The following is an 18793-nucleotide window of genomic DNA, read 5'->3' as shown; positions in this document are numbered from 1 at the left end:
ATGAGACCCAGGATTTTAATGCAGACAGGTGATCTTCACAACTGTCATACAGTCATTCCCAAAGTAAAGACTTCTATCTGCTAAGCAGGCTAGTCTGGTCCTAAGGAGCATTGACAATCTCAGGTCAGAAATATGTATTTCCTAGATCACCACGTGGTCAGCCAATGCTGGTTTTTTGGCAGAAGTCTTCTCCACACTTTGGTGCCCAGGAGAAGATGAATGCTATATAATATATCTGGGTTTGGATGTCCATATTTAAAGGATTGTGGTGCCCGGAGGCACACTGCTACAAACATCCATTGTAATCGATCTGTGGCCTTAGGCGCAGTGAAGAATAGGAAAAATGACCTGGGCTCCCCTGAAAATGTCCTTTCTATGAGTAATAAGATCCACTGATCTAGCTCTTCCTGAAGACACATGCATGATCCAGAATACAGATAGAAATGGATATCCCGGGATTTGGGTTTGTTGTCACTGGAGGGGAATTTCCCGTGCTCTGCAGCAGGAGTAATAGTAACACAATCTGTAATGTAGGAAAGCACACTAGCCTGAATCTCACTTTGGATTGATCTCAGCTGGAGGGAATTTCAGGGGATCTGCCCTTGACTGACAGGTCTGCTCTCAACCCGCCCCAAGCTGCAAGCCGACTGACACTCCCATTGTAACGGATCTGTGGACATCCTTACTCAAAGAAAGGAACCTTCTCAGGTAAGCACAGATACGTTTTCCTGTTGTGCATGAAGTAGGAACGGCTCCTGCAGCAGCTCTGAGGAAGCACAAGCTACAGTGGCCCCAACCCCCCACCCATGGGTCAGCTTTGTTGGGTGGGGCCAGACCTTATTTTTGTCCCTTTCCCTCCTGTGCATACTAGCCTCCAGGACAGATTGTGTTGCTCTCTACCTGCTTGGAGGGGAAAGGAAGGCTCCTTGCACCCTCTTTCTCGCCTCCCTGCAAAAGATGCAGCTCTTACACCTGTGCGGGCAGGAAATTCAATCTGGACCTTCATTTGCAACTGACCCCCAGGTGATGGTAGATTGCAGGAAACACCACTTGCCTTTACTGTGATGCAGCAAAATGTGGTTATCAGAGCAGGCTGGTCCAATGCTTAGGGCACTCCTCTAGGACTTGGGAGAGCAGAGTTCAGGTCCTTACTCTACCACAGGCTTCCCGTGTGACCTTGGGCAAGTCACTGAGCCTTTCTGGGGGGTTGTGAGGCTAAATACATAAGGACTGCAAGCTGCTCAGATACTGTGGTGCTGGGGGCCTAAGATAGATAGGCCAAACCCTGGAGTTACTGGGCGCAAACACTGCCTGTCCCAGGGAAGGAAACTTACGTCCATCATTCAGATACTTGGACTTCCGTGTCCTGGGTATGCTGAACTTATATACTGAAAAATTCCATCTGCAGTATGGTTTAATAATCCCCCAGTACTATTTAGATGCTGTGAAACATTCCCCTTTTGTGGTTTTTGCATTTATTTCCCTTTAGTTGGTCTCAGGCACTGTGTCCTATGGAAATAGTTTTTGTCAGGGGGATATGGTGTGATTAGACATCATAGCATCTGAGCTATTGCTCCTGCTACCAGGAACTGTTCACTTCTTTCTGAAAGGCTATTGCACATCGACAGGACGTGAATGTGCCGTGCCTGCGTTTATCTCCTTGCTGATCTGTGCATTTACTAGTGAACGAAAATTATAAACTAAAAAATAACCATTTATCCCCCAGATTTTGCCTGCTTCTTTTTACCTCCATTTTCTCGGCTGCTGTAAATATAACGTAACCGATCCTAGTGTGATGGGACAAGAGTGAGGAGCATTGCAGTTTGCGTTTGATTTCCGTGTCCACAGCTGTCAGCTGTGCAGGGATCCAAGGTTCTCTTCAGCTCGAGGATCCCAAGCTATTTTCCCTGTGCGTTCCTGTTCGGTTACCATGCCAACAGTTCTTAATTCTGTTGAAAGATTCCAGTGTTTGACTTTCGTTGTGAGATAATTGGCTTCCAAAGGTGGCCCAGATTCCCCCCTCCTGTTCCAGAATTTCAGCCTAACTGGCCAGCTGAGAGGTCCCTTGGCCCAGGAGTTCCCATCTGGTATAAAGTGGCATAGTTGGCTCCTGTGTCAGTTACCCCTCCTCCACGCCACCCCCCTCCCCGCGCACACTCTGGTGTACCGATGACCACTATGCCAATTCACAAATGGTGTGTGGTCATCAGTTGGCATAAGTTAGATCAGCCCGAAACTGCTCTCATTTCAGACATAGGGCCCCGGCAGGCACAAATGCACCATGAGAATCAGGGAGGTATAACTTGCCCCGACCCCCCCCCCCCCCGACTCTCCTGCACTCAGCTGATCTTGAGTTTTGAGCTCATGTTTTTACTGTGAACTGAATTTTCCTTATTCTATCTGGCCTCCACTGACTTCTCAAAAGCATCCCAGTGGATGGAGAAGGCAGGCGGGATCAGGCGACATTTGAGCTGGAATGCAGAAGTGGATGTGTTCCCCCCTGTGGTCTACCTTGCCGCCTGGCAGCCGTGAGAAAGGAGGCTGACAGGCAGGAACAGCTTCAGGACTCCAGGTTCTGACACCCTCCCCTGATAGTAAAGCTCCTCTTTAAAAATGAGTCACTCCAATGTGTACAATCAGCATTTCCCAAACTCCTGGCAGTTTAAACCCTTTTCAGGAAAATGAAACCATTTGTGTCCGATTCTCCTCCCCTGCTCCCGCTTCCACGTCGACCTTGCCATGTGGTGTTAACGATGAACACGTGTAGTTAAACATCTTCTTCCACACACTCCCAGCCAAGCCCTCCATGGTTTTCCCCAGGATCTGTGCTCTGTACTCTTTGACAAACATTGTCTTAAATGTTAATGGCGACCATTTTCCCGTGTAATCTTACACCTAACTGTTTCCAAATCGGTTTCTTACACTGCTTCTCGTGTCATGTGTATTTAGCCGTTCATTTCTTCGAATCACGAGATGTTCCGGGCTGTGTGTTTTTTTTGGTCTGATGATCATGCTGCCTTTGGCCTTGTGTCTAACCACCACAAAGACAAAACGTCACTGGAACCTGAAACGCCCGGTCATCTCTTCATAAAACCACTGTTTGCGAAAGGAGAAATTGAAACCTTGAAAGGCTGTGGTGGGAAAGCCCGTGATAACACAGCAGCTTGTGCTTCTAGCTTAATTGAGTGGTGTCCATGCCCCTAACCACTCCTACCAGGAGATTCAAGGGAGGCAGATTTTTAAATAGTGCACGCCAAGATCGTGCGCACAAACCATGCCGACAGACCCTTGCATGTGCATGTACAATTAAGCTCATGCACAATCAACTTTTGCAATCTTTCAGGCACTGCTTTTCAAGAGGATTAGAGCTGCCTCCAGTACAATACAACGTTGTTGGCATGACAGGCTCGACTAGTGGTGCCTGAGAATAAGAGCGAGAGACCCTGCAAGTTTGTGTTGTAGGTAAGGGCCACACAATGTTTGGGGTGTCAACCTCTGTGTGCGTTTGTCAGCAGTGTCCACTCCCAAGCCAGTGCAAGGTTCGCAGTGTAGCGTGGTGCCATCTCTCACCTTTCTCCTCAGGTCAGGCACAGTTTCCCCTGATTGCTTTTTGATGCCAAGTCTTTTGTGATTCCCAATAGTGAGAGGGAATTTCTCTCTCTGCCCTGTATTTGGCACGTTGGAGTAATAACAGCAGCAAATTCTCCTACAGCGCTTTTCATTAAAGCATTTACAAAGGCGGTCGGTATCATTATCCCTATTTTACAGATGGGGAAACTGAGGCATAAGAGCGGCCACAATGGGTCAGACCACTGGTCCATCTCACCCAGTATCCTGTCTTCGGCAGTGGCAAGTGCCAGGTGCCCCAGAGGGAATGAACAGGGCAGGGCAATTATTGAGTGATCCATCCATCCCCTGTTGTTCAGTCCCAGCTTCTGGCACTCAGAGGCTTAGGCAGAGCACGGATTGCATCCCTGATCATCCCTTATACCCATTGATGGACTGATCCTCCAGTTATAGTTTTGGCCTTTACAACATCCCTTGGCAACAAATTCCACAGGTTGACTGTGCGTTGTGTGAAAAAGTACTTCCTTTGGTTTGTTTTAAACATGCTGCCTTTTAATTTCATTGGTTCTTGTGTTATGCGATCGGTAGATAACTTTTTCTTAATCACCTACTCCTCACCAGTCATGATTTTATAAACGTCTATCGTATCACCCCTTAGTTGTCTCTTTTCTAAGATGACCAGCGCCAGTCTTTTTAATCTCTCCTCATATGGAAGCTGCTCCATACCCCCGATCAGTCTTGTTGCCCTGGCCTCTATGTTTTCCAATTCTAATATATCTTTTTTGAGATGGGGTGACCAGAACTGCATGCCGTATGCAAGGTGTGGATGTACCGTGGATTTATGTACAGTAGAACCTGAGAAAAACACCTCGGGAATGGAGGTTGTTGATAACTCTGAAATGTTCGTAACTCTGAGCAAAACGTTCTGGTTGGTCTTTCAAAAGTTTACAACTGAACATTGACTTCATACAGCTTTGAAACTTTACTATGCAGAAATAAAATGCTGCTTTTTACCATCTTCATATAAATGAAGCAAGCACAGAAACAGTTTATTTACCTTATCAAATCTTTTTTTTAAACTTCCCCTTTATTATTTTAGTAGTTTTCATTTTACTGTACTGGATTGCCTTTTTTTAGGGTTATCAATTAGTCACAGTTAAAAAAAATTAATCACGATTACAATAATTTAATTGCGATTAATCACAGTGTTAAACAATAGAATGCCAGTTGAAATTTATTAAATATATTTGTATGTTTTTCTACATTTTCAAATATATTTCTATTACAACACAGAATACAAAGTGTACAGTGCTCACTTTATCTTATTTATTACAAATATTTGCACTGTAAACATGATAAACAAAAGAACTAGTATTTTTCAATGCACTACAGTATGTGTACGAGGTGAAATCTCTTTATTGTGAAAGTGTACCTTACAAATGAAGATTTTTGTTGTTGTTACATAATTACATTCAAAAACAAAACAATGTAAAACTTTAGTGCCTTCAAGTCCACTCAGTCCTACTTCTTGTTCAGCCAATTCCTAAGACAAACAAGTTGGTTTACATTTACGGGAGATACTGCTGCCTGCTTCTTATTTCCAAGGTATTTATGTGCCAGCTATGCTAAACATTCGTGTGCCCCTTCATGCTTCGGCCACCATTCCAGAGGACGTGCTTCCATGCTGATGGTGCTCATTAAAAAAATGTGTTCATTAAATTTGTGACTGAAGTCCTTGGGGGAGAATTGTATGTCTCCTGTTCTGTTTTACCCACATTCTGCCATATATTTCATGTTATAGCAGTCTCAAGTGATGACTCAGCACGTGTTCATTTTAAGAACACTTTCACAGCCGATTTGACAAAACGCAAAGAAGGTAGCAGTGTGAGATTTCTAAAAATAGCTACAGCACTCAACCCACAGTTTAAGAATCTGAAGCGCCTTCCAATATCTGAGAGGGACGGGGTGTGAAGCGTGCTTTCAGAAGTCTTAAAAGAGCAACACTCCGATGCAGAAACTACAGAACCCGAACCACGAAAAAAAAGAAAATCAACCTTCTGATGGTGGCATCTGACTCAGATGATGAAAATAAACATAAGTCGGTCCGCTCTGCTTTGGATAGTTATCGAGCAAAATCCATCATCCGCATGGACGCATGTCCTCTGGAATGGTGGTTGAAACATGAAGGGACTTATGAATCTAGTGCACTGGCATGTAAATATCTTGTGACACTGGCTTACAATAGTGCCATGTGAACGCCTCTTCTCACTTTCAGGTGACATTGTAAACAAGAAGCGGGCAGGCTTATCTCCTGCAAATGTAAACAAACTTGTTTGTCTGAACAATTGACTGAACAAGAAGTAGGACTGAGTGGACCTATGGGCTCTAAAGCTTTACATGGTTTTATTTTTGAATGCAGTTGTTTTCTGTACATAATTCTACATTATTGTTTAAGAGTGCAATTAATCATTTCCCCTAGAGTGCAAATATTAAAGATCAGTGAAGAAGGCGTTGTTTGCTCTTGGGCACTGGAAAACAAGATCACTTCTCCACCAATACACAGACGGCAGCAAAGCTGGTTTGTTTGTTTTTTTTCTTGTGAAGGAAAGCGCCCCCCCCACACACTCCACCCAACTATTTCCTAACCAACAGCCAGGCACAGCAAGATGGTAAAGTCGACAATAAGGAAAACTGCAGCTATTTGATAATAAGCCTGGGGAGATATGGGACTGAGGGGGGAGCAGTGTCCCAGAAACACTTTTTTTTTTCTTTTTTTTATGGGCAACGTTCAAGAACACATTCCACTGTTAAGTCATAACCTTTTGTTGGCAGAGCGGCTCTGGGTGTTGACTACCAATGTTTATGTTTCAAAAGGAGGGAGAGGGGACACCCAATTCAGTATTCCAGATCAACCAGTGACAAACGGGCCCACGAGAGAACACGCTCCTTTTATTCATCCAATTATAACATGTTACGAAGTAAGGATCCTACTGAATTTCATGGTGTGATCACATTAGGTGAGTACAATACGTACAGTGTACCCCATCTCCATGGAAGGCTTTTCCAACAGCAATAAAATGTGTGTGTGGGGGGGTGTTCATTGGATCCTAGCCTTCCCTGTATAACACTAACTTTGTCCTGGACTTAGCACCTTCCCCCTCCTTTTTTTTTTCTATCAAGGGCTAATAAAATAAGCTAACTATTTTCCCTGACAGTCGACTGCATCTTATGTAGCAAAACGAGGGAAAACATTGACTGAAACGAATATTGGCCAGGATACCCTTGGGTATGAAAACGGAGCCAGCAGGGCAAGGAAAATGACTACTTCATCAGAAACAGGCATGCACCTTGATCTGCAAGCTCGACACGTTACATCCACTCTGTTTAGCACAGTTCTACATCAGCAGACACGCTGCTCAAGGACTGTAAAAATGACAGAAAAATTCCAGAGCAGTGTGTTTTTTTTCAGTGTGTAATTTGGCATTTGGAAGATCTGGAGATCGTTCAGATGCTGTTGTGGCTTTGTACTGGAGAGTGCTTAGAGTCCCCAGTCAGGGGACTCCTTGTGCGAGGTGTTGAACACACCATTTACATTCCCATACGTTCAGTATTCTGACAGTTATTTGCACAAGTATTCCTATCATGGCCAACAAAATTATGGGCTTTCACTCTTTAAAACAGTTGGATATAGAAAATTGATTTATTTTTTAAATCAAGACGTCCTACAAACCGGATCCCCCCGGCATTGCGTTTTCTCTGTAATATCCTCAGAACCTAGTGTGGCTGCAACTTCAGTTGAGTCTTCTGAACTACCTTAGCGGCACAAATAGCCACATGGAAAAAGGTCAGGACTGGAGCTGGTCACGTATATTTTCTGCAAATGTTTCAGATGAAACAAACAAACAAAAAATGGTTTAGCGTGAACTTTTGCTTTTTTGCCTAAATGAAAACAAAACGAAAGAACAAAAATCTGTTTTCAGCTATCTCCACCCTGAGAAAAGAAGAGTGAGAGAACTCAAAACTGAACATTTTTCATTCTTTCACTGAAAAACCAGAAAATTTTGACCAAAATGAAAATCTCCACAGGAAATTTCCGTGACTGTTGAAAAGCTGCCTTTTATCAAAAATATGTTTGTTTGTTTGTTTGGACAAGTTTCCACCGGCTTTAGTCTCGACCTATTCTAAGGCACAAGCTTAAAAAGGTGATAAATCCTGGAAAAAAAATTTCCTCTCCTGTCATCCGTCCATCTGGCTTTCCTTTATTGTTTCTATCCCATAGCATGGGCGACTTCAGTCGGGTGCTCAGATACAATGGGGATGGGCCTGGTATAAAAATGTCTATAGAATAGAGGCACCCAAAATCAGTTGCTACTTTTTTGACAGTCTAGGCTGAAGGACTCAATCTGCAGGCACAGACAGAGCCTACAGTGGGCAGCGGCTGCCCATGTGACACTCATTGCGGGACCAGGGCCTAAGTGACTTGGCCCAGGTTATGCGGTGCGCCAGCAGCAGAGCTGAGAATCAGAGTCAAGAGGCCTGGCTCCCAGTTCCGTGATCTAACAGCTAGATCATGCTCCTTCCCCAAACTGCCCCACTGGTGCCCTTGAGCCTGGATCTGCAGGGAATGCCTCTCAGGTTGAGATGGTGTTTTTTGTCGATGTAAAAAGCTAAACCCGGTATCATGCGTGCGGTCTTTTATTAAAGTAGTAGAAGGGCACACAGCAGGAAAGGAACACGTCAGCTGTCCCTGGGTTAGGAAAACATTCATATGCATTTGGACTTAATCTATGTGACCTTCCCTATTGTTTACTATTTAACGATTTGCCAAAATCATGCATTGTGCAGCCAGTGAGGAAGGAGACGCTTGGTCTTACACCTACAAAAAAGTAGCAACTCTCACACACAAGATCTTGGCTAGCTGTTAGCGTGGCCTTCAGTTGGGCAAAGTTTTAGTGGCCCCTTTAAGTTCTAAACAGTGGTTAACTTTTTAAAAAAGCATGCTCCAGTGATAAGGCTGTGGTGTTATCAAGTATTCTGAGGACGATATCAACCAGGAGGGCAGCCCTGAAGCTGTTTGTACATGCCCCGCTGCATTTTGAGGCCGAGTATGGAGCTGTGCAGTGTGGACAGTCCGGGCGTGTTTTCAGTGCCGGTGAGAACACTGGTGTCTAAACTAAAGTTTTTGTCTGTGTCCTACCATTTGTGTAATTCTGCAGGAGGATGGCAGGAATTAATATCTAAGGGTATGTTTGATACTCCAAAAAATTCTCCTCTTAAGAGTAAATAATAAATCTGGGGACTTTTTGAGGAATATTTTTGGTGGTTAAGGAAAGGAAAATTCTGCTTGAGTGCTGAGGGGTGATGTTCTGCTGTCAGTGGGCACATGTGGGTCCCACTGAGGGCCGAACAAGGTCAGCCCGTTCTGTGACGGCAGAGGAGCTCAGTTCTGCCAGGTACTAGAGCATTCTGGGGAGCTGTAACATTCCCTCCAATCTCCTTGATCTCAGTGAGAAACGGTGGGTGCTCACTAAGGCATGAAGTGGGACAGCCCATTCTGAGAAAGCTAGTGTGCGAGTCTCACCGTCCTCTGTACATCTGTACCAGACCTAAAACCAGACATTTCTCCCTTTTAGTTGGGGTGCTGTTAAGGTTACTGCGATTTAATAAGCCTTAAAAATAATGAAAAGAAACCCAACCCCATCCTGATCCTGAAGTGTCTTCCAAGCTCCCCAAAGCAAAGGTTGCAACACTCTGACAACCTGCCTTCTCTGTTGCATGACCCACCAACAAACCCGGGCGCTGGGTTTCTTAGCTGTATGTCCTAAAATCAGAATCCTTGTTTGTTTCATACAAGAATGGAGTAAAGGAATGGAAGTACTTAATAGCAAACCCAAAACCCGGAGGAGAGGTTTAATCTTAGTCCTGTAAACCTTGCAGATATCCCTTAATGTGAGTTTTCGGTCACCAGAGAGCTAGATACTGTTTTACCCAAGACCTGTTCCCTTGAGATAATCACTGATGTACTCTACTGTGGCGTACAGAGTAACTGCTTAAAGAGCATCAAGTAACAACGGAAAGCTTCCAGCGAGCAGATAACATTCATGAGTCTCATATTCATTTGCCTTTTCTCTTCTTTTTTGCAACCAGCTAACTTTCAGAAGTACTCGTAGCTTTTTATTTAAATACAAGAGCCATGGTTCCCATTTGGGAACCTTTGGGGCGGGAGGCTTAATTCTTACCTCTTCATTCTGTGAGAAACGAATAGTAGAATTTCAGCACTTCAGTTACTGGTTTGCCTCTGAGTAAGTTTTAACATTTGATTAGGTTTAAACCAGTCCCTTAAGTTATTTTTCATTTTCCATTAAGAAAGGATCGGGGTGACTTCTTTCCCTCCCCCAAATCAGTGTTGTCCTCAATGAAATTGTCAACGACCTTGTGTTTGGGGGGGGGAGTCCTTTGCTCCCAGAGCTTTAGACCAGAGGACAAAGGCACTAAGGGAGAGTGAGATTAAGAAATTCTGGTTATTTTTATTCTCTGTCCAGCCCATCAAACAAAATGGAGACTAGAATCAGGCTTGGCTTAGTTCAGTTAATTTCACAAACGTGTCAATCTCCTAAAACACCACCACTGTGGCAGGTTTCAGAGTGGTAGCCGTGTTAGTCTGTATCAGCAAAAAGAATAAGGAGTACTTGTGGCACCTTAGAGATTCACAACTTTATTTGAGCATAAGCTTTCACGGGCTAAAACCCACTTCATCAGATGCATGCAGTGGAAAATACAGTAGGAAGATATATATATACACACAGAGAACATGAAAAAATTGGGTATTGCCATGCACACTATAATGAGAAAAGGAGTACTTGTGGCACCCTAGAGACTAACAAATTTATTTGAGCATAAGCTTTCGTGAGCTACAGCTCACTTCATCGGATGCTACAGCTCACTCTCATCTGTGAGTTCAGAGTCAGACTGCAGGCAGATGTGTCAGCCCCACTCCATCTGAGTGCAATCGCAGTTGACCTCTCCGCTGGGTCCGTATTTTTATAACCTTGCATTTATAAGGCAAACAAAGATTCTACAAACATTATTGTATCATGTGCGCTGTTAATTCTTTTAGCTGCCCAACTTCCATTAGCCTAATGATGATGGTGTTTGTAGTTATTCGATAGCCAGTCCAATTCTATCTACCATGTTTATATGGCCTGTTTCCATAGTAACCTCCCAGTCTTTTAATGTATTTCTACTCACAAAAGCCCCGGGAAGTAGCACACGTATAGATAGGGAACTGAGGCACAGCGAGACTAAGTGGCTTGCCCAAGGTCACACAGGGAGTTTGGGGGAGGGACGGGGAATTGAACTCTGATCTCCCAAGTCCCAAGCTAGTGCTGTAGCCACTCAGCCATTCTTCCTCTCCGCTCCCTGCTTTATATTACCTTTTACTTTCCCATCTCATTAGTGGCTTTTCCTGCTACACTCGTCTTGTGACCATTTACGTGTGGTTCCCTGGACCAAATCTGGAGGAGCTGAGTAGGTGGGTGCGAGTCTAGCGACTTGTCTAGATGTAAAGTTGCACTGGTTTAACTAAAGGTGCGAGGTAAAGTTGGTTTTAGTCAAACAGGTGCCAAAGGCAGCCTGGACACCCTTGGCCGACGTCCACACTACACACTCGTGGTGGCGGCATGTAGGGTCCGTGTAGCTACACGCCGCAGTGAAAAGCCCGCTACATCCAAACTGCGTTGTGTAGCTACACGTGTCCGTGAAAGGCTCTGGCAGGGGAAGGAGTGGGGAAAGCTCCCGCCTCCTGCGAGAGCCTTTCCTCCCCGGGGGAGTATTTTCCCAAGGAGGGAAAAGGCTCCGATAGCAGAGGGGCCTCAAGACACTACACTGCTCCTTGTGGCACTGCAGATGGGGAGGCTCAGCTTGGGTGAGTAAAACCATGCCTCACCCTCTCCTGCTCTTTATACCCCTGCTGGGGGGCTACATGGGTATGTACTTGACACGCTGCCCAAAGGTACACGTGCCTTTACCTTGATAGAAACCTGATCTCTATGTATTTAGCTTATGGCAACTGGGAACCACTTTAAGCTAAACTGAAATAAGAATGTGCAAACTAACCAAATTAAGTTAAACTGGTGAAACTTCGGTGTGCAGACAAAGACATGGGGGAGTGTAAATCCCATTCATTGTCAATGAGACTTAGACTCCTAGGGACCAGAATCAGTTTTGAAAACGGGAGGCAGGCTTCTAAATCACTTTGGCACTTTTGATAATTTTATCTGAGGCCCAAGGCAGTTTGAGTATAGCTGAAATTCACGCTGTGACCAGTTACCGTGTCTCCATCACTGTGGGTCTGTATGTCTCCAAGGGCTTAACTGTATTCTCTGATTCTAAGGTTTTTACTTTCCCAATCCGCAACTCCGTGTGTGTCGTCAGTTTGTTTTCTGCCTTTCGTCTAACTTGAGATTGGACTGTTGCCCACCTTGAGTGTTTAAAACATCATGTGTTAGGCCTGCCCTGGAACCATGAGACTGGCTGAGAAATCGGGGGATTTTAAAAATTAAATAAATGGGGGGTTCTGTGTGCCTTTTGGAGGATTCAGGTCACACAAGCTTTTCTCTCACCTTCACATGACTCCAGGAGCTGGGGCTTTAAGAAAACAAAATCGTGACATTTGCACCCTGGAGATTGTAAACTCTCCACCTCAGAGGCCTTGTCTTTCTATTTCATCTCAAAAGTCCCATGCACACCTATGGCACCATATAACTATATTAGAATTATTGTTGGGTTTTTGTTCAATTTGTATGCCTTGTTTTCTTTCTTTCTTTTTCAGGTCTTTATACTCTTGATTCCTCTGACCTGATTTGTTTGTATATTTCATAGTGGCCTGTGTCTCCTCTGGGAGCCGTGTTCCATATATTCTGGCTCTGCCATACAAGAGAGCTCCCAGAACTTCTTGATTTCCTCAGAATTTTTCCACTCTGCCTCTCGGGGCCGTATAGATTCATAGATATTTTCAGCCAAAAGGGACGACGCTGATCATCTAGCCTGACTTCCTGCATAACCCAGGTTACAGAATGTCACCCAGCAATCGCTGTAGGGGAAGGAATTATTTATTCTTCCCCATGACATAAAGGAACAATATCAAGCCCAATAACTTGTGGTTGAATTGGAGCATGGCTGTAGCTTGGAGCATATTCATCCCATCTGGATTTAAAGACTCCAAATGCACCTTTTCATTTTGCTTCACCATTTGAAACGTAGATCTTTATTTGCCGTTAGATATGTCCTAACTTCAACTTCTAACCATTAGACCTTTTTTTTGCCTTTAGCTGCTAGATTAAGAACCTCCTAAAATCAGATATCTTCTGCTTGTGAAGGTACTTTCAAAGGTAGAAAGATAGAGTATTCTATAGACTTGTATATTGCAGCTCATTGATAATTCGGGTCTGGGACTGTCTTTTGTTTAACACCTGGCAAAGTGATTGGTGCCAGTCGGTGCTACTTGAGCGTAAATAAAAAAACACGCATTGTTACCTTTGATTGTTTGAATACTATTGCCATTTCTATGCCTTTGATGGTGTGACTCCAGGAAGGATGTCATTACTGTTGTGCTTGCTGAAATCTTTGCTTCTTGCCAACACTTGAGGGAAAATATGTGAACTCCTTAAAATAAAAATGACTCTGTTTCAGCGGTAGTCTGTTTCATCCAATACTGGGTACCTACATATGACTAGGCTTGGAAGGATTAGATTATGATCAGTAAATGTCAGTGAATGTCAATTTCACTATACCCACCCACACCCAAACCACCAAAAAATTTCCATTGATAATCATCAAAATTTACAGATAAGCAACATAAGAAAAATGCAGCTTGAGAACTTAGTAGAGCTTGATTTAGTGATACTTACTTTGTACATGTTGACAGGTGATGTTGACAATTGTGGGTTTTAATGGTTATAACACTTTCATTTTTTGAATCTTAATGTCTGTGGTTATTAAATAATTATTGTCTGACACCTTCCCTCCCCCCATAATTTCCCGCAACTGTGAAAATTTAAATCAGTAAAAATTAAAACCCATAACTTTATGCAACTGTGAACATTTTAATTGATCAAGTTGAAAAAAAAAATGCCGGCGCAGGGTCTGTCTGTGTTGCAATACTAAAACCAGGAGCCTGAGCCTGCAAGCCCAGTCAGCTGACCCGGGCCAGCCACCAGAGGCACCGAGTTCCTGAGTTCCTGGGGGTGCTCGACCCCTTCTCCACCCCGCCCCCCCTCTTCCCACCCTGTTCCTCCCCCTACCCCCCAGCACCACCTGCGTGCCACTGTACAGCTGATCACTGGTGGCTGGGAGGAGCTGATTGCTGGGACCTGCCAGCGGGTGGGAGGCGCTGATTGCTGGGACCCGCCAGCGTGCAGGGGGTGCTGGAGGGGGAGGAGCTGATTGCTGGGGCTGCCGGTGCGTTTGGAGAACCCACTGTTTTTTCCCCATGGGTGCTCAAGCCCCAGAGCACCCACGGAGTCAGTGCTTATCCACCACAGCCATGCTATGGGTCTTTTATCTCCGTGTAGACATACCCTTCGTGCCCAACTTCCATTGACTTTCAATGGGATTTAGGTGCTTAACTCCTTTAGACTCTTTGAAAAACGCCAGCTCTCGTCTCTCTATGTGCTGGAACAAAGTATCAAACTGTCCTTGGTTATTTCCACTCTCAGCCACCTACCATTTCTGTAATACCCCTTGAGAACTCTGCCTGCTGCTTCTATTAACAGCCCCACGGCCTGTTTTTGACACAATGTTTGTACCAGTGTGACTATCAATTAGGGGCGTGATTATTTTTTTACCAAAATAGTTATACCAGTACAGTCCCTAGTGGGTGCAGTTCTACCAGTGTGAAGGTGGCATATGCTGGGATAGCTCATTCCCCTTCACATATGGGAATAAGCCCCTTTATACCAATATAACTGTGTCTATGCTATGGTGATTGTACTGCTTTATCTATAATCAAAGTGGTGCAACCTTTGTGTGTAGACAAACACTAAGTCACTGCTGCATAAATGCCACTGGAAGGAATTATGCTGCCGTACACAGCGTACATGGAGGTCTTGCAAATAGGAACGCCATCTGAGGACGTGGGCATCCAGGGGAAGTGTCTCTCTCTCTCCCCCTTTATGGATAGCAGCCTAAGTGGGTGTCGCTGATGCCAAAAGGGGAATTGCAGGGGCGGAAGAAACTTCCGTTGCTGTCCCAGTGAAGGAGTTTCTCTGCCGGTGACCCTCCTGGGTGGCCCCAGTCTAAAGGAAGAGCTACTTCACCTGCCCAATCCCACAGCACATCCCTGGGGTAGAGCAGAGACAGAAACACGATCCGCCTTCCTTAGGGATGCATTTCTCCTGGGGCCCAGTGGGCTGCATCCTATGCACCAGCAGTGCTGAAGTTAACCCAGCTGTCTGAGTTTCTCTCTCTCCCAAACCCAAATCATCATTTTCTAACTTGGATGATACCAGTCCCAACCTGGACAAGCAAATCTCTCTTTGTATGGTGTACTACACTTTCAATCGAAATGCTGAAGGTTTATTCAGTATTCTTTATTAAACTCTACCATGGGGTGTACCCCAAAATGCTTTTTGTGCCCTTTAAAAACAATCCACCTGGACTCGCTTTGATCGCTTGCCTTTTCAGTGACATTCAGTGAAACTCTGGGATTGCTTACCAAACTGTCACAAATCCCAGATTGCTCTGAAATCGCTGCAAGTCCTTATTTGCAGGGGGGCTCGGTGGACCAAAATGTCCCATCAAGTGCCCTTTGGCCTGCTTTAAGCAATTGTTCGCACAATCACCATGCCAAACATGCCAAAAAACCCAGCCCAAGTGGGAGACTTGTCCAGGAACAAGACTCAGCAACAAAACAACATTGTTTTTAAAGACCCCTATGATGATAAACTGAACTTTTCCTGGGACCCTCCCCCGCTCCTGCTCTTGCTCTCAGAAGGTATCCGATGCTAGCATGATAGTGAACCCATTTCTATGGAAACTCCCTCGTTACCACTCTTTTTTGTTGGCTCCCCTCCAATTTGTGAACTGCTTTTCAAAATTGAAAGACCGCCTCATAAATCACACACAAATACAGACTGCATTAAAAAGAAAGCATCCTGAAGTGTATGAACACTAACCATGATTTATGAATCAAAACCTTTGTTCCAGTTAAGGAAACCCCTCGGCCCAATTTCAATCTGTTTCATTTTTTTTCCCTTTGTTAAGAAAATAATGAAATACGTGTCACTTGGGCATCATTAAATCTTTCATACCTTTGGGCTGGATCATCAGCTGTGTTGAAGTGAATAGAACTGCACCAAATTACTCCTGCTGGAGATTTGGCCACTGGCTTTATTATTTTGGTCAGTGCAGGGTGTTGAAGGGGGGGGTTAATAAAAATTGTTTTCAAACTACGAGCGGCTTATTTTAGAGGGAAACCTTTTCAGAAGCAACAATAATACTGAAAAAAAAAAAAACCCCAACCAGCTGTCACAGCTTAGCCTGAGGGATTCCCACGGCAGAGAGAGATAATAGTGGGGGGAATTATGTAGATGGGGGGAAAAATAGTTACTTATTTACAGCTGTCCTATCAGATCTGTGGGTCTGTGTTCTTACACTAGACTCATCACCCCATAACATTAGACTCAGTCCTCTCACCGGTATTTCTACCTTTCTCACCTCTGGTCTGCAGGGACCGGACTTTGGACGGTGGTTGTGGTCGTTTTGTGAACTAGGCTTGGGAACTGGGATTTGCTTTTTGCTGTCAGGTTACCAAGTTTCATGGTCACGCCTGATCCCGGAGGGCGTGGGGGGCAGTTTCTGAGAAAGCACTTGCACGCGCACGCTCTCTCTCTCACACACACACACACACACACACACACACACCCGCCCCCCCAAAAAACAACCAACTCCCTCTTGAGGATAACAGTGCCGTTATTTCTGTGGACCGTGGCTGTCGTGGGATGGCTGAGGTAGCTCACAGTCTTAACACTGTCTGGAGGCTAAATACATTGTAACATCCCCATTTTACAGATGGGAAACTGAGGCACAGAGAGGTCAGGGCCTGGTCTATATCCGGTTAAACTATTTCAATGGGGAGGGAGGTTTTTCCCCCATTACCGAAATCGTTGTACCCGTACAACCCTGAGTGTGGATCCCTCCTTGCAGGAATAAGCTATGCTGCTATAAACACCTCCAGTGTATAGAAAAGTTCTGTGTGCAGAAATGTCTGAGGGCCAGGTTTGCCAAGGTATTTAGGCACCGAAAGCTGCAGGCAGGGACCTAGTGAGATTTTTAAAAGCATCTAGGCTCCTCGCTCCCATTGCAATCAGTCTGGTTCTAATTAACTTTGCCAGGATCACACAGGAGTAGGAAATTGAACCCTGCTGGCACCCTAACCATTGGGCGCTCCTTCCTCTCTAGACCTGATCACAAGGGGTGAGGTGGTTTCTGGGTAAGCTGAGCCAGTCCTTAGAAGATGGGGGCTGGAACCTGGAATTCTGGGCAAAAACCTTCCAAACCTAGTTACTATTGGACTCTTCATCCAATGTGGGCCAGGTATTGAACCCATTTACACAGGTGTAAATCTGGAGTGTATCTACGTGTTGCAGTGGAGGTGTCAGACCAGAGGGTAACTGAGTGCCAATGCTGACTCATAAAGCCAAAGTTTCTCAAGGACCCACCCCTGCATACAATGAATAACTTACCCTCAGCCACAAAAATAACCCCATGGCCAACAATGAGCTAGAAAGGAAACAGCCTTAGGCCTGCCTGGAAGGATGCTACAGATCCTCCCAGAGTGCTGAGCAGGAAGGGCAATCTGGAGTGATTGTCCCTTGGTAGGAGAGACCAAGCCACCTGTCCTTTCTGGGCTGTACCCAGGATATGGCGCAGTCTGAACCTCACCAGTTCCAAGACACTTTCAAGTCCCATGATCCATGTGGTCCCACCCATTCATGCTGTGTGGAGGGGAGCCCGCTCTCCCAGACTGTGAGGAGGGGGGAAAGGAGCTGTGTGACAGCATTTCATCTGGTAACTGCCTCTCCCCGCCCTCATTTGGGGCACATCTGGCTCTATGGGTCTGGGGAAGAGGGCAGGAGTCAAAGGAATAACTGCTCTACGTCGCATGTTCACCTCTCAGAACAGCAGGGTTTGCGCTGTAAAATGCGCCATGAAGTCACCTGGCTGCAGCTCTGAGCCTGCAGAGGAGTGATGGGTGGGAGCTGAGCGGGAGGCAGGTTAATGGCACTGCTAGCCCTGGCCCCATCGCTACAGCGGGACTGGAGGGAGCACAGAAGCAGATGGCATCTCGGCACTTGGGGGCCTGCCTTCTGCATGTATTCCCTTGGGTCTCTGCCTAGTGTGGGCTGTGGTGGCCTTCCCCACTCCAGGGAAGTGGCACCATCTCCTGGAGGCGGGGGAGTTGGTGAAACCGGATTATAAACTTGGTGGACTCACATGGGCCTGGTCCTCAACTGATATAAATGAGCATAGCACCATTGACTTCACGACCCATTTACATTTCTCTTTGCCATTGCTGAGTTCTTCTAGAGGGGAAGATACAGGGAAAGGCATGGTTCTTATTAGCTAGAGTAGCTCAGTGAATCTTAACACTCTACAGACTTGTATTGGATAGGGAGTAGCAGGCAACTTTGTAAATTAATCTACCATTGATTTAAAAAAGTCTCCAGTGGTTTGGGATCAAAATGAAATTAGACTTTCTGTTCTGTGCATGGAGTATGTTCCCATTAGTTGGTACCATCATGGGCCATTCTAGAAAAAGGTATTTTCCAAATTTAGCATGAGTTAAATGACTGCTGCAGGACTGGAAAGAAGTCATAGGAACACGATGGAATATAGCGTTGATTAACATTCGGAAAAGACACGTTAGGCTACAACCACCATTCACCTGGGTGAAGATACGGGGCGTCCGTGCAATGCAAAACAAAGGCAGAGACGAACAAAATTCACAATAATTGTGGGGAAAAATAGGTTCTCTGTGTTAGTCCTAAAATGATGGACTGAGTACAAATGTCTTCTGAGGAAGAGAGAATCAAGCCAAGGCACTTCCATACAGACAACTGCTTGATCCACTGAACACTTACATAGCAAAGATGGATAAACAGAGTAAGTGATGGGCCCCCATGTTTAATGCTCACCTGAAAGCTGCCCGAATCATCACGTCCCATAG

The 18793-nt window shown here is 45.1% G+C and overlaps 1 protein-coding gene across 6 annotated transcripts in view; it reads left to right on the top strand.

Annotated features, from left to right (window-relative positions):
• Window positions 1-18793, top strand: part of GNG2 (G protein subunit gamma 2) — an 86233-nt gene that overhangs the window by 48997 nt on the left and 18443 nt on the right. Inside the window, exons 1-3 of one of the 6 annotated variants that reach the window (XM_074956522.1) lie at window positions 685-708; window positions 3344-3462; window positions 6442-6584. The exons of 4 other annotated variants lie outside the window; for them this stretch is intronic. The gene's annotated coding sequence lies outside the window, so the exon portion shown is untranslated. Of the gene's footprint in view, window positions 1-684; window positions 709-3343; window positions 3463-6441; window positions 6585-18793 lie in introns of those variants that run through there. One more of the 6 variants, XM_074956521.1, reaches the window with a different exon arrangement.

This window comes from Natator depressus, chromosome 6, assembly GCF_965152275.1.
Source record: "Natator depressus isolate rNatDep1 chromosome 6, rNatDep2.hap1, whole genome shotgun sequence".
NCBI classification, from domain to species: domain Eukaryota; kingdom Metazoa; phylum Chordata; order Testudines; family Cheloniidae; genus Natator; species Natator depressus.
This window is presented reverse-complemented; position numbering and strand designations above follow the sequence as displayed.